Source organism: Ailuropoda melanoleuca, chromosome 2 (assembly GCF_002007445.2).
Source record: "Ailuropoda melanoleuca isolate Jingjing chromosome 2, ASM200744v2, whole genome shotgun sequence".
Taxonomy (NCBI): Eukaryota; Metazoa; Chordata; class Mammalia; order Carnivora; family Ursidae; genus Ailuropoda; species Ailuropoda melanoleuca.
The window spans coordinates 163,968,506-163,981,635 of NC_048219.1; the positions used below are offsets into that span (position 1 = coordinate 163,968,506).

The window sequence follows — 13,130 nt, forward strand, 5'->3', positions numbered from 1 at the left end:
TTGGGGAGGGGGAGTAGAAATAGAAAGAATTAGGTAGTTACTACAGCAGTGGGAATGGGAGCTCAGACTGGGAAAGAGCAGGGAAACAGGACAGAAATGATGATGTGTAAAGACTGATAATTGATCAGTTGATTGATTAATTTTGTTATTGGTGGTAATAAAATATTTATTTAGCAGTTATTCTGTGCCAGCCGCTAGTCTAAGCCTTTTGTGACTTACGACAAGATCATGTAGCTAGTCAGAGAAAGAGCAGGGTTTAAAAGCAGGCAGAGCCTATGTGCCGCATCCTTGCTGTTCCTGACTCTTGCATGACAGATTAAGGAAAAGAGAGGATACAAGGAGGAATTCTTGAGTTTTGGGTCAAACAACTGGGAGCTAGTTATGAAAATAAGAAACATTAGAGGAAAGCCATTTTTTGCAGAAAAATCATGAGTTCAGCTTTAGACCAAACAAAGGTAGACATATTTGTTATATAACCTTAGAAAGAAACCCGAATCTAAGGAAGTCCTTTTTATGGTATAATAGTTAAAGGGCTTATGCATATACCCTGAAAATTATTAAAGCACATTTCATTTTATACACACACACACACACACACACACACGTATATATATTTTTCATTTCTTTATTTTTAATTTCCAAAGGTAAAACTAAGGACACAATCAAAATGCTTTTTTTGGAGTTCCAGTATGTATTTGTATAGGAATAGCCTATACTCCTGCAGATAACAATTACGGCCTCTGGACAAGATATTAAACATTTTTTGAAAGTAATGAGAGTGGCCAAAAGAAGGCATACACTGGGGAGGGTTTGACCCTTGGAAAAAAATGGAATCACACTGGGAGAAATATATACCTATCAGGCCTATCATCTGAAGGTATTCCTCTGTCTACACTATATACTCTAGAAATAAAGTAGAACATTAGAGTCTTTTAGATATGAGGAGCCAGAAGAAGGTGAATGATACTTTCAGAGCAGCTGTAAAGAGGGAGGAGATGCTATAAAGAAGGAAAGACAGAAGGGGAAACCAAAAATCTGCATCTCAAGTCTCCTGAACTCTTGGCTGACCCCTAAGCTGGGCATGTACAGTAGGGACTTCAGGGAATTCAAGGGCAAACGATACCTGGAAGACTGATGGGTATGTGTAGAACTTTCAGGTACCACGCAGCACAGGGGAGAGAGAGTTTGAACTCATGTCCTTCTGAGTTAGAAGGCCTTGGTAAACCTCTCAGCCTTTCTGTGGACACCCCAGAGGACTGTGCTTCAGAGTAAAAATTACCTCTCAGAACTTAAGGGCTTCACTCTAGACTAGGAAAATTCTAAAAATAGACCCACCCTCTAAAAGAGAAACCAAGCCTCCAAAGTAATCTGCCAATAATCTAGCTGCTTTTTACACCATGACTTAACACTCTTCGGAGAAAGATAGCAGAACCCCAATCTCAACTACCCATCAACCCTGAATATCCAAAATAGAAATCGCTACAAAGGATAATGTGATGAATAGTCAAGGGGAAAGTCAGTCAGAAGAAATTTGCCAATAAATGAACAAGGAAGTTAAAATAACTATGATTCATATGTTAAAGAATGTTAATGAATATAAGTTATTCCTCACAAAAATAGTAAAAAACTAACATCTCTTAAAGTGACTACTAAACTGAACCATTTTATCCATATGTATAATAAGTTCTGGTAACTTTTGCTAAATTTATCAAGTTTACAAAAAAAAAATCTAAAATTTACTGCACTTACACAGGCCTTTCCCTACGGTTTCAACATTGGAAGTTAATAGATGGTAGACTGTAAACCACAATCAAATACAAGCAGCAAGACTCAGAAGTGCAATCATAAAAAAGTACCTCCAAAAAATAATTTTAGTAGAACTAAATGACACGGGTATATTCAGGAAAAAAGAATGAGATGAGAGCATCCAGTAAACAATGGCACCTCTAAACTGTTCATCAATTTTGTTATTGTTTGGTTATTTTTCATGCTTTGGGTATTAATACTGTAGGAAGGTTAAAACAAAGGCTATAACTAGATCATTTACTGTAGGAATATTACAACAAAAGGATATGGCTAGATCATTAAATTTCTAGAATAGTTGGCTGATGACCTCTAGATGATTTGGCCGAGAGACCACTCTTCATGCAGTTCAATCTGGCCAATCCAAAGAACCAATTACACCATATATTCTTGGGTTTGCATAAAGCTGGTCTTATTTGCAACCCTCCCCACCCCACTCCACCCCCCTTCTGGGAGGTAAAGGCCAGGAAATGAAAGGTTATTTTCTGCTTGGAAGGTCTTCTAAGAGGAACTTGATAGTTTCACACAGAGGTACCCCATTCATAATCACAACACCTAACAATGAACTGGCTGTTCAGAGCTGCTTTAAATTCAAATGGGAGGACTAACGAACATCTCCAAAGCATTCCTAGCCCCCAATCTCTTTTAAAAAGCAATTGTTTTCAAAACCCTTCCTTATGTTTCTATAGCAAACAGCTGCACAAGATCAACAGTGAAAAATCATACAGTATACATGCTCTGTGCAGAGCCAAGATAAAGAAAGCTACAAAAGTGAAGAATCCTTTCACAAACAATTTCTAACACACAATGCAGGACAAGAGGAGATTATACCATGCATTACACCACCAGGTCTCAGAGCCACACAAATCATTAGAATTTGAGTCTGATTCCAAGGTCTTCCAGATCTTGCGATAGAGGCATTCCACCATATTACTCAAACTATCCTTGTAATATATACATTTTATACCATGTCCTCTTTGACTATTCATTCAAGGTATAGCATAATAAATTGGAGAAATTTAATTGCAATTGAGCATAATTGATACCCAATTTTCTAATAAACTGAAATGAAGAGATAATTTCCTGATATATTCTTTCCTTTTTAAATAAGCAGTAAAAGAAATGTATTCCTAATACATTCTAAATGAGGCATGTTATTACAGCTGAATTATTACGAAAGGCTTCTTTTCATGTACTCGAACTGGCTTGAAACAGCAAGGAATCCGTGGCTCACTAATAAATGCATAGTAATCACATGTTTTCTTATTTCCTAGATGACTTCATGGATTATTTAATTTTAAGCATCCTCTACACTTAAAGGTGATTGAACGCCGAATACTGCAGCAACTATGGGACGGTGCGGTCTATGCTTAAAGCACTGGCTTACTTACAGTGGGATGCTGTGAAATATCTAAGAAATCTAGAAAATGGGAAACCTTATCGAAACTACAAGTTTTGTCTTGAAACAATCAGAGCACAAAACCCAGTGCTAGTGGGTAGCTCTCCTAAGCTTAAACTCCCCTTCCCGTCGGCAGGCATATGACTCCTGCTCATTTGCTTGTTGTTCTTTTTAATTTTTTATCTTCTCCTTATTTTATTTCACTTTTTATTCGGTTTTTTTCCCCTTTTATGTCTATGCCTTAGGATTGCCAACCAGAGAATGCTTAAGCATGATGTTCTCCATTGTGGCCACCTCAGCTAGAAAAGATGGTGAAGTTGAAATATTTTGATTCTCTGTCTCCTGATTCATTCATTCATTCTTTCCTTCAATCTCTACAGCAAAACCCCACCATGACATGCCCCTCAGATGTAACTAATATCAAGTAAATAAAACAATCTCAGTGATCCTATACAACTGGATGGCTAGTCGGTCCAAAGGTCTACCTGCCTCGGAATGGCCGTCTTGCCCTGTGCCTTCACAGGGTCTTCCCTCCGCGCACCTTGTGGACAGTTATGCATGTGATGCGACTCTGCATCCCCATATACCTCTCCTGGTGCCTAGTGTATACAGAAGTGGCAAATGAATGTATGTTGACTGAATGAATTCACACTCATCCTAGGTGCTTTTAATATGACAAGCTCAAGGAAGTCTACTGATGATTCTATTTTCCTCTGTCATTTAATAGTAAAATTTTTAATTTGACCGCATTATAATCGTTAGTTTGAGCTCCTTCTTTCATGCCCTATGTTGATAAATTTGTATCCATATATTGTGAAGTCTGATGATTTTTTGAAAACTTTTCTTCTTTCTCATATACAAGTCAAGTCTTTGAGGATTTGTGTGTGCGTGCGTGTGTGTGTGTGTGTGTTTCTATTGTTCTACTTTGGGGGAGACACTGTTGTTTTGATTTTTCCCAAATATACATATACATCTGAAGATCAGACTGACATATTGATGTAAGATTTTCAGCATATATTGTAAATATTTGGCAGACAACCTCCCAGTAGAAATTCGTACATGAATTCAATAGCTATCGACCATTATAAACCCAGGAAAATCATATTGTTCTATGTAGCAGGTTGTTAGAAAGGACCTAAGAGAGCTCTAACTAAGGGGCCAGGGACATTACTATGCATTTGTCTATTTAACCTTGATTCAAGCAATGAGAGCATTATAAGCATTTCTATGGACGCTCAACCACCCAACATAAAGCCTAGTAAGATAATAATAAAAATCCTCATCTATCTCTACAGGTTTCTTAACACCTGCCACCCAGTGAAGATTCCTGTGATACCCAACTCCCAGCTCCCTCCTCACATGCTTATTGTCACCTACAACAAGGCCCATGAACCGTTCTGAAGATGCTGTCCACCCTTTAATATCCTGCACACCCCAAACTGTGCACAGCTGAGCCATCAGCAGCTGAAGGGAAGGTTCAAAGAAGAGCTATTCACAGCAAAGCCACAAGATGCAACATGAAGACCAAAGGGCATCCAAAGAATGAAGCCGCAAAGAGCAGACTGTTGGAGTGAGGCAGAGAGGCTCTTGAGAGAAAAGGAACCTTCGAGAGGGCAGTTTTACAAAGCATTGAGACAAGTGACCCTGTTTATCCACACAGGATGGCTTCCTTTAATTAGATGTCTCAACAGGAAGAATTTGTGATTCTGAGGACATCCCAAAGGGCAGGTTATATTCAGATACATCTTTGAAGCATCCTGAAAACCTTGGAGGATCCAACTATAAAAGCGACTTTAAAAAAAAGAAAGAAAACCCTGACAATTTGTCAGAGACTGACTTTCTGCCTGTTCACGTTCGCCCAGAGACAGCTGCAGTGTGTGTAGGTCACATTTTACCATATCTAACCTGTTTCTGTATTGAATTCCGTGTGATGTGTTTCTGAGGAATACAGAGTAGTTGTTCAATGATCAGAGTATTCAAATTGCATCTTCCTTCAAAAACTGTACATGCTGTGACAAAACCTGAGTATAAGCCAACCACAGACCTAAATTTTTATGATTTTACATAAAGTCCACTGAACACTAATAATTCCAGTGTCAATAATGATAATCCCTTTTATTTTTATTACACTTCACAGTTTAAAAAGTACTTTGAGGGGCGCCTGGGTGGCACAGCGGTTAAGCAGCTGCCTTCGGCTCAGGGCGTGATCCCGGCGTTGTGGGATCGAGCCCCATATCAGGCTCCTCTGCTGTGAGCCTGCTCTTCCTCTCCCACTCCCCCTGCTTGTGTTCCCTCTCTCGCTGGCTGTCTCTTATCTCCGTCAAATAAATAAATAAAATCTTTAAAAAAAAAAAAAAAGTACTTTGAGGGACACCTGGTTGGTTAAGCCCTGCCTTCGGCTCAGGTCATGATCCCAGGGTCCTGGGATCAAGCCACAAGTTGGGCTCTGCTCAGCGGGGAGCCTGCTTCTCCCTCTCCCTCTGCCAGCTGCTCCCCTGCTTGTGCTCTCTCTCTCTCTGTCAAATAAATAAATAAAATCTTTAAAATAAATAAATAAATAAAAATAAAATGTACTTTGAGCAAATGAGTTTTATTTAAGAAGCAATATTTAAAGGAATTTCACAAAATTTTACAATTGTATCTGATGATTAAAAACATGTTTTTTTAATAAAAAAAATAACAGGGAAGAATTGAGAGAAAATTAAATTCCTTTAATGCCACACACACACACACACACACACACAGAACCCAACAATAAAATGTTGTTAAATTTCTTCTTCAGGCATAAAACATGCACACAATATATAATTTGATTACTTGATAATCTATCATATTGGGTATTTTGACTCAAATTATTTGCTCTTATTAACTATAGTCACTATGCTGTACATTACAGCCCCAGGACTTATTTATTTTAAAGCTGCAAATTTGTATCTTTTGACCACCCTTCCTCATTTTACCCACCCCCCACCTCAGGCAACCACCAATCTATTCCCTATATCCATGAGCTGAGCTCTTTTCTCTTTTTTTAATTAGATTCCACATATAATTGACAAAGTGAGATCAGGGCTATTTGTCTTTCTCTGCCTGACTTATTTCACCTAGCATCACACTCTTAAGGTTCCCCATGTTGTCACAAATAGCAAGATTTCCTTTTTTTATGGCTGAAACATATATTATTATTTATAAAATATATAATAATTATATTAATAACATATAAATTCTTAGTTATATAATATGTGTATATATCACATCATCTTTATTCACTCATCTATCAGGGGACTCTTAGGTTGTTTCCATACCTTGGCTATTGTAAATAAAGCCCCAATGAACGTGAGGGTACATACATATTTTCGGGTTAGAGTTTGTGTTTTCTTTAATGAATACCCAGAAGTAGAATTGCTGAGTCATATGATAGTTTTAATTTTAGGTTTTTGAGGAAAGTCCGTACTGTTTTCCATAGTGACTGTGCCAATTTATATTCCCACCAAGAGTGCACAAGGGTTCCATTTCTTCCACTCCTGTTATTTCTTGTCTTGTGCATAGTAGCCATTCTAATAGGTGTGAGGTGATACTAGACTACAAGTTCCATGAGGGCAAGTCTTATGCCATTTACTGTTCTAGCCAATGCCTGATGAGAAGCCCCAGACCACTTTTTCTTAGAGCATATACTAAAGGGGGTTTACAATGGTAAATCCTCCTTCTGTCTCTTTGCGATGTATCGGTATCTCCCACAACTTAGGAGTGTCTTTCTCAAAGACCTGAAAGCCGTTCCTCTCAGAGGTAATCATCAGGCTGCATAGGGCCTGTGGATCTCACCTCTGTGAGAAGATAGACTCCCGACTTTGATAACTACCAGCTAATGGACACAACTTGCCCAATCAGCACTTCCACTAACCAACTCATTGTAATTCTTTTCTTCCCCTGACTCTACTGAGCCGCTGCTCGCCTCCTCCCTACTCTCTCATTCTCTTTAAAACATCAGGCCAACTCTGTACAAATCCGAGTTGAGTTCAGTTCACCCTGGGCCCTGTTCGGTTTTGCAACAGTATATGACTAATTAAAATCTGTCCTTACCACTTTAGTGTCTGGCTTCGTTTATCTCTGACAGAGTTTATCCTTGTCTTCTCTATCATTTCAGCTAATATGAGTGAACCAAATATTCTAACAAAAGTAGTTATAACGTATTTCTGCAGAGTTTTATAACAATGGTATCAACAACTTGCATTTTGTGTGTCATTAGATACTTTGCCCGCTTACATCCCACCAGGAGCATTGGGCTTATATATGGTGTTAATTTGAATAACATGTTAGACAACTATTTCCAAGCACGAAACCCCAGAGGCCATTAAAAGCTATAAAAATGTTTTAGCATGTGCCTAAAACTTTACTATCAGTTGCTTCATTTGTGCCAAAAAGTATATTATCTGTTCTGATTGAAAAGGAATCAAATCTCATGACTATCTTTTTGAAGTTTTTCCACAGTAAATGTGCCTTGTTTTCTACATCTGACTCTTCGTTTTCATAGTGCACCGATGAGTAGTGATAAATGGCTACCGTCAGTGGGTGTCAACCCAGTATCCCGCTCTGTTCAAGATGTTCCATGTGCTCCCCTTCAGAACCTCCATCAACATGGCAACATTGATGTTCTCAAAGACGAGGAAACTGAGGCTCGAAGAGGCTCAACACACCGAAAGATCGCAGAGTCTGTAAATAATGGAGCTGTGATTTGAACGTGGATTGTTTGCCTTCAGAGGCTGTGCGCTTTCTACTATGCTTCACAACCTATGTGGATAGAGTCGTGCATAGATTTTTGGCTCTCCTGTATCTCTCATCTTTAATAACTAGCATGCAGTCAAAACAAAAGTGAGTATGAGGGAAAATTACATACAGAATAAATTTTGTAATTATAAGGAAAGAAAAAAGAAAAAGAAGAAAACAGTCAAGCTGTGGCAGAGCAAACTCCGAAGCAATCAAGAGGCTTCTACACCCTTGGTTTTCTTTAAAGAAGCTGTATTTCATTCCTTTGAAAACTCTAGCTTTGGAATGAAGGTGGCATACTGTGGGAAGTCCAAGGAAATTAAACTTTCTTAATCTTATTGATTCCTATTCCTTTCATTCCATCTGTTTCCTTGGCATGGCGAAGGGGGTGACGATCAATGCAGAGTAAGTCGGCTCTGTCAGTCAGAAGATGGGAGCTGACAAACCAGACACAGGCTTGGGAAGGCCTTCCATGAAGAAAAAAATCTGTGCCAGATGACAGGACTCATGGAGAGTCTGACAAAATGTTGCAGACAATCAGGAAGCGTCTGATCCAGATTTCATAGATAATAAGCAGACTCTTTTCCGTGTGCAGGCGCATAGATTTGAATATTTCTGGTCAAGTGCCTCATTTTTGCACAGAACAGGAAGTAAATAGAACGGTGAAAAGTAAAAGGAAAGGGGCCCGAATGGGGGTCAAAAATAAAAGAAAAACAAACAACTACATTGGTAGTACAGAAACCTTGAGTATTTTGAGTTCATAGTTTATAATAGAATGATGTGAGGGAAAATGCTTCATAAATTAATATTTCTAGTATCATTACTAGAGTGAAAATACAATGGGATTTCAGGAGTTTTCTATAGGTTAGAACCTTCTTAAAAATCACAGAAGCACTCAGTTGCTGTTCTACCATAAAGAGCATATTTTGCCATTTCTGTAAGGTTGTCTCCAACATAAACTCTACAATAGCCATTTAAAATGATGACTTTTGCACGTGAAAGAATCTAAATCAGATCCCTAGACAGACTTGTGGTTAAATTCTACTCAGAGATATAAATTCTATGTGTCCTTAAGAGCTCCATGCCGAAGGGGCTTCTACTGTGGCAGGGAAGACACAGAAAGGGACAATCAGTTCATCAGTAAAAGTTTATTTTGTTAGAAGTCAGGAGACCCATCTATGGCAAGTCTGGAAAAGGAATCAGGGTTACCATTTTGGTGCTTCCTTCCCCACCCTCCCCATTAAGCTACTATCGTCAACAAAAGGCATCATGTTATCTCTTTGCTTGCTTTCTCCTGGACTTGGAGGCTCTCATCAAAACAGATGAGAAGTGTCAAAAACTGTCATGCTCTGAAAGCACAAGACTGATGTAGAAAATCCACAAGTGAATAATTTGGTTGTAAAATCCCCTTGATCAACTCCCATAATTCAATTGTTATAGATTGAATTGTGTCCCTCACAAAAAAGACGTTGGAGTCCTAATCCCCAGTACCTCAGAATGAGACCTTATTTGGAGATAGGGTTTTTATAAAAGTAATGAAATTAAAATGATGTCATTAGGTTGGACCCTAATCCAATATGACTGGTGCCCTTATAAAAAGGAGAAATTTGGATGCAGGGAGAGGTATCACATAGGGCCATATGAAGAGAGAGAATATGGTTGTTCACAGAGAGAACATGGTTATCTAGAAGCCACAGAGAGAGCCTTGGAGCAAAGCTTTTCCTTACAGCCATGAAAGAACCAACCCTGGCATTGTCTGGGATTCAGATATCTAACTTCCAGAATTGTGAAACAATAAATGTGTGTTCTTTAAGCTACCCCATTTGTGGTACTTTTCTTACGGCAGTCCCAGCAAAGGAATATAGATTTTGGTATTGGGAAGTAGGGTGCTGCTGTAACAAATACTTAAAAGTGTGGAAGTGCTTTGGAATAAGTGGAAGCTGGAAGAGTTCTTAGGCGCATGAGAGAAAAAAACCTAGACAGCCTCGAAAAGAATGTTGCTGGAAATGTAAGTGCTTGAGGTGGAAATGAGGAGCATTTAATTAGAAATTGGAGGAAAGACAGTCTTTGCTAGAAAGTGGTAGAGGATTTGGCTGGACGGTGTCCCCTGGAATGGAAAGTAGAACTTAAAAATGTTGAGCTTGGAGGGCAACCCTCTTGGGTCCCCTCCCTCCTCAGGAGCTTTGTACTATCACTTTGTTATTGCTCAATAAACCTTGCTTTGCTGCCCCCCGACACACACACACGCAAAAGATGAGCTTGGATATTTAATTGAAGAGATTTCTAAGCAAAGTGTTGAAGGCACAGCTTGGTTTCCCCTTGCTGCTTACAGTAAGATACAAGAGGAGAGCGAAATTGAATAAGCAAAAAGGATCCAGAACTTGAAGAGTAGGAAAATACTCTGCCTATCCATTTTGCAACGAAATGACAGCATGCTCTGGAGAAAACGCCTATGTCCCTGAACAACTATTTGCCACAGAGATTAGGCCTGTGACTTGTGGATGTAACCACCCTTCTCAGTAGAAACAGTGCCAGCCTGGTCTGGAGGGGACAGAGCCAGGACAAAATGAAGGCAGGCTGTCAGGCTTCTGGGATTCTACTGGCAGGAAATGGGCTGATAGGGGTATTCGGCATCGAACATGTGTTAATGTTCAAGAAAGGGAAGAATGACCCAAAAGGCCGTTCAGAGGCTTGTGGCCACTGCCACCAAGGGCCCAGAAGACAGGCTCAGGAGGTGGGGTGGTCTCCTTCTTGGTGCCAGAGGGCAGGGCAACCTCCTCCATTCCACATTGCAAAACCAGCCTCTTCATCATCCTCAGCTTCCCCTCCTGACTTCCCTGTTTCTGTGGTCTCACTTTCAGTAACCCAAGTTCAAAACCTGTCATTAGTGACCCCTTTCCTTTCACTCAATTCAATTAGGAAGCTGGTCCTGTCGATTCTTCCACTCTTCACAATCATTACTGTTGCCAAGGAATGTACTTTTAGTAATAAAATTCTTTGTTCTTTCCACCATCTTTCAGTGCTGCCATAGTGACGCACATGAATGTCCTGGTGGATGCTCTCAAGAGCATTAACAATGCTGAAAAGAGAGGTAAATGCCACATTCTTGTTAGGCCACGCTCCAAAGTCATCATCTGGTTTCTAACTATGATGATGAAGTGTGGTTACTTTGGTGAATTTGAAATCCTTGATGATTACACAGCCGGGAAAATTGGTGTGAACCTCACAGGCAGGTTAAACAAGCGTGGAGTGATCGGCCCCAGATTTGAAGAATAACTCAAAGATCTGGAGAAATGGCAGAATAATCTGTTCCCGTCCCACCAGTTTGGTTTCATTGTACTGACAATCTTGGTTGGCATAATGGACCATGAAAAAGCAAGACGAAAACACACACGAGGGAAAATCCTGGGATTCTTTTTCTAGGGACGTAATACATACATGCAAATAAAGTGCCTCAACGGACCAAAAAGAAAAAAGAAAAAGAAAAAGAAAAAAATGCATTCTTAAGCAGTTTTACAACATGGTACTAAGAACTTTATGTGGCTTTTGTTCTTTAATCCTTATAACCATGCAATGTGATGGTATACTATTCATATTCATTTTACAGCTAAGAAAATTGAGGCTCAGACTGGTACTGAATGACTCTATTCGCCCATGATCACACAGTGAAGAAAAGTCTGAGAACAGAAACTTGAACCAGATCTTCCAGGGCCCTGAACCACACTCTTAACTGACACACTTCCTCCTTCAAAACATCTCTTATGGTTGTGTCTTCCTGTCCATTCCTACTATTACTAACATAGTTTCATAACCCTTTTATTCATAACCGATTCCCTCACCCTTTTATTACTACACAAATCTCCTCACATTTCTCCCTTACTCCAGTCTATCCTCCTTCCAAATGGTCTTTTTGATCTCATCTAAAAACAAAAATTCTACCTCTGAGTTAATTCTTAGCTCAAGGACTTTTGGTGACTTCTCAAAACCTGTAGGATAAAGCCGAAATATCATAGACTGGCATTTCACTGTCTCTTTACTCATCATGCCATCTTTTAAAATCTTGCCCACCTAAATGTCCAGTCTCTTTGTGAAAACTTACCTGTTAAACTTTTATCTGAGCATTTCACTAGACAAATGTTCCCTGTCCTTGAAATGCTACCATTTGTAATATTCATCTAAAACAATCTCAGGTTTAAGATGCCAACCACAGAGCCTGCAATCATCATCTTCCCTCAAAATTCCCTCTCCCAGAGTTCTCTGTCTACCTACAACTACTTACCATCCACCTGAAATCATTGATGCTGCTTCTGACTGCTCCTCTTCACCTTATCTGCTGCCAAATCTTATTACTTGTTCTGTCACTAAAGTTCTCTTCCATCTATCCCTTTCCGTCCTCACTATCCTGAGTCTCATTCATGCTCTTCAGCTTTGAGAACATAAGAGAACTACCATTAGGTTAAATTTCCACCTCAAAATGAGCAAAGGTTGACAGGGGAGAGAGGCCAGAGGGGAGGGACTCAGGAGAGAGATGAGCGCAGCCTACCTGGAAAGATCTAAACCCACAGAGAATGGAGAGAGAATAAAATCCACAGGAACAGGCAGGGGGTAGACGGTGGGAGGCGCTAAAAGCTTGAAGATGAGGGAATTTGAGGAAAAGAAAAACCAAGGTAGGAGAGAGGTGACTGTGACTATGAATCAGGTCCTTTTAATTAACTTTCAGAAGACAAGTAACGTCTGGTATTCCCTTTAAGTCACATTTTGGCTGTTAGTATTGTGCGTCTTTGACACAGGGGTCTTCTCTGAATCAAGGCAGGTGGTCTTCTAGCTCCACCTTCTCTACAACTTAGTTCTCAAATGCCTAACAACTACTTCTGCGTGGTATTCGAGGCTCTGAACCAATGGCCCCAACCCACCATTCCTCAGCACCACTGCCCCTGACCTGCCAGCCCCATCACTGTGCCCCCCCCTTGCTGGCCCCAACACTATGTCCCCTCACACGTGCTGGCCCCATCATTGTTCTCCCCACCTTGCTGGCCCCATCACTGTGGTCCCCACATCTGCCAGCCCATCACTGTGCCCTCCCCACTTGCCAGGCCCCATCACTGTGTCCCCCACCCCAGGCCAGTCCCATCACTGTGCACCATCAACAGCTTCCTTCTCCACATGC

The 13,130-nt window shown here is 40.1% G+C and overlaps 1 pseudogene; it reads left to right on the plus strand.

The window, feature by feature from the left end:
* Positions 1–10,999: 10,999 nt before the first annotated feature.
* LOC100469568 lies at positions 11,000–11,386 on the plus strand (annotated as a pseudogene).
* The last annotated feature ends 1,744 nt before the right edge of the window (positions 11,387–13,130 follow it).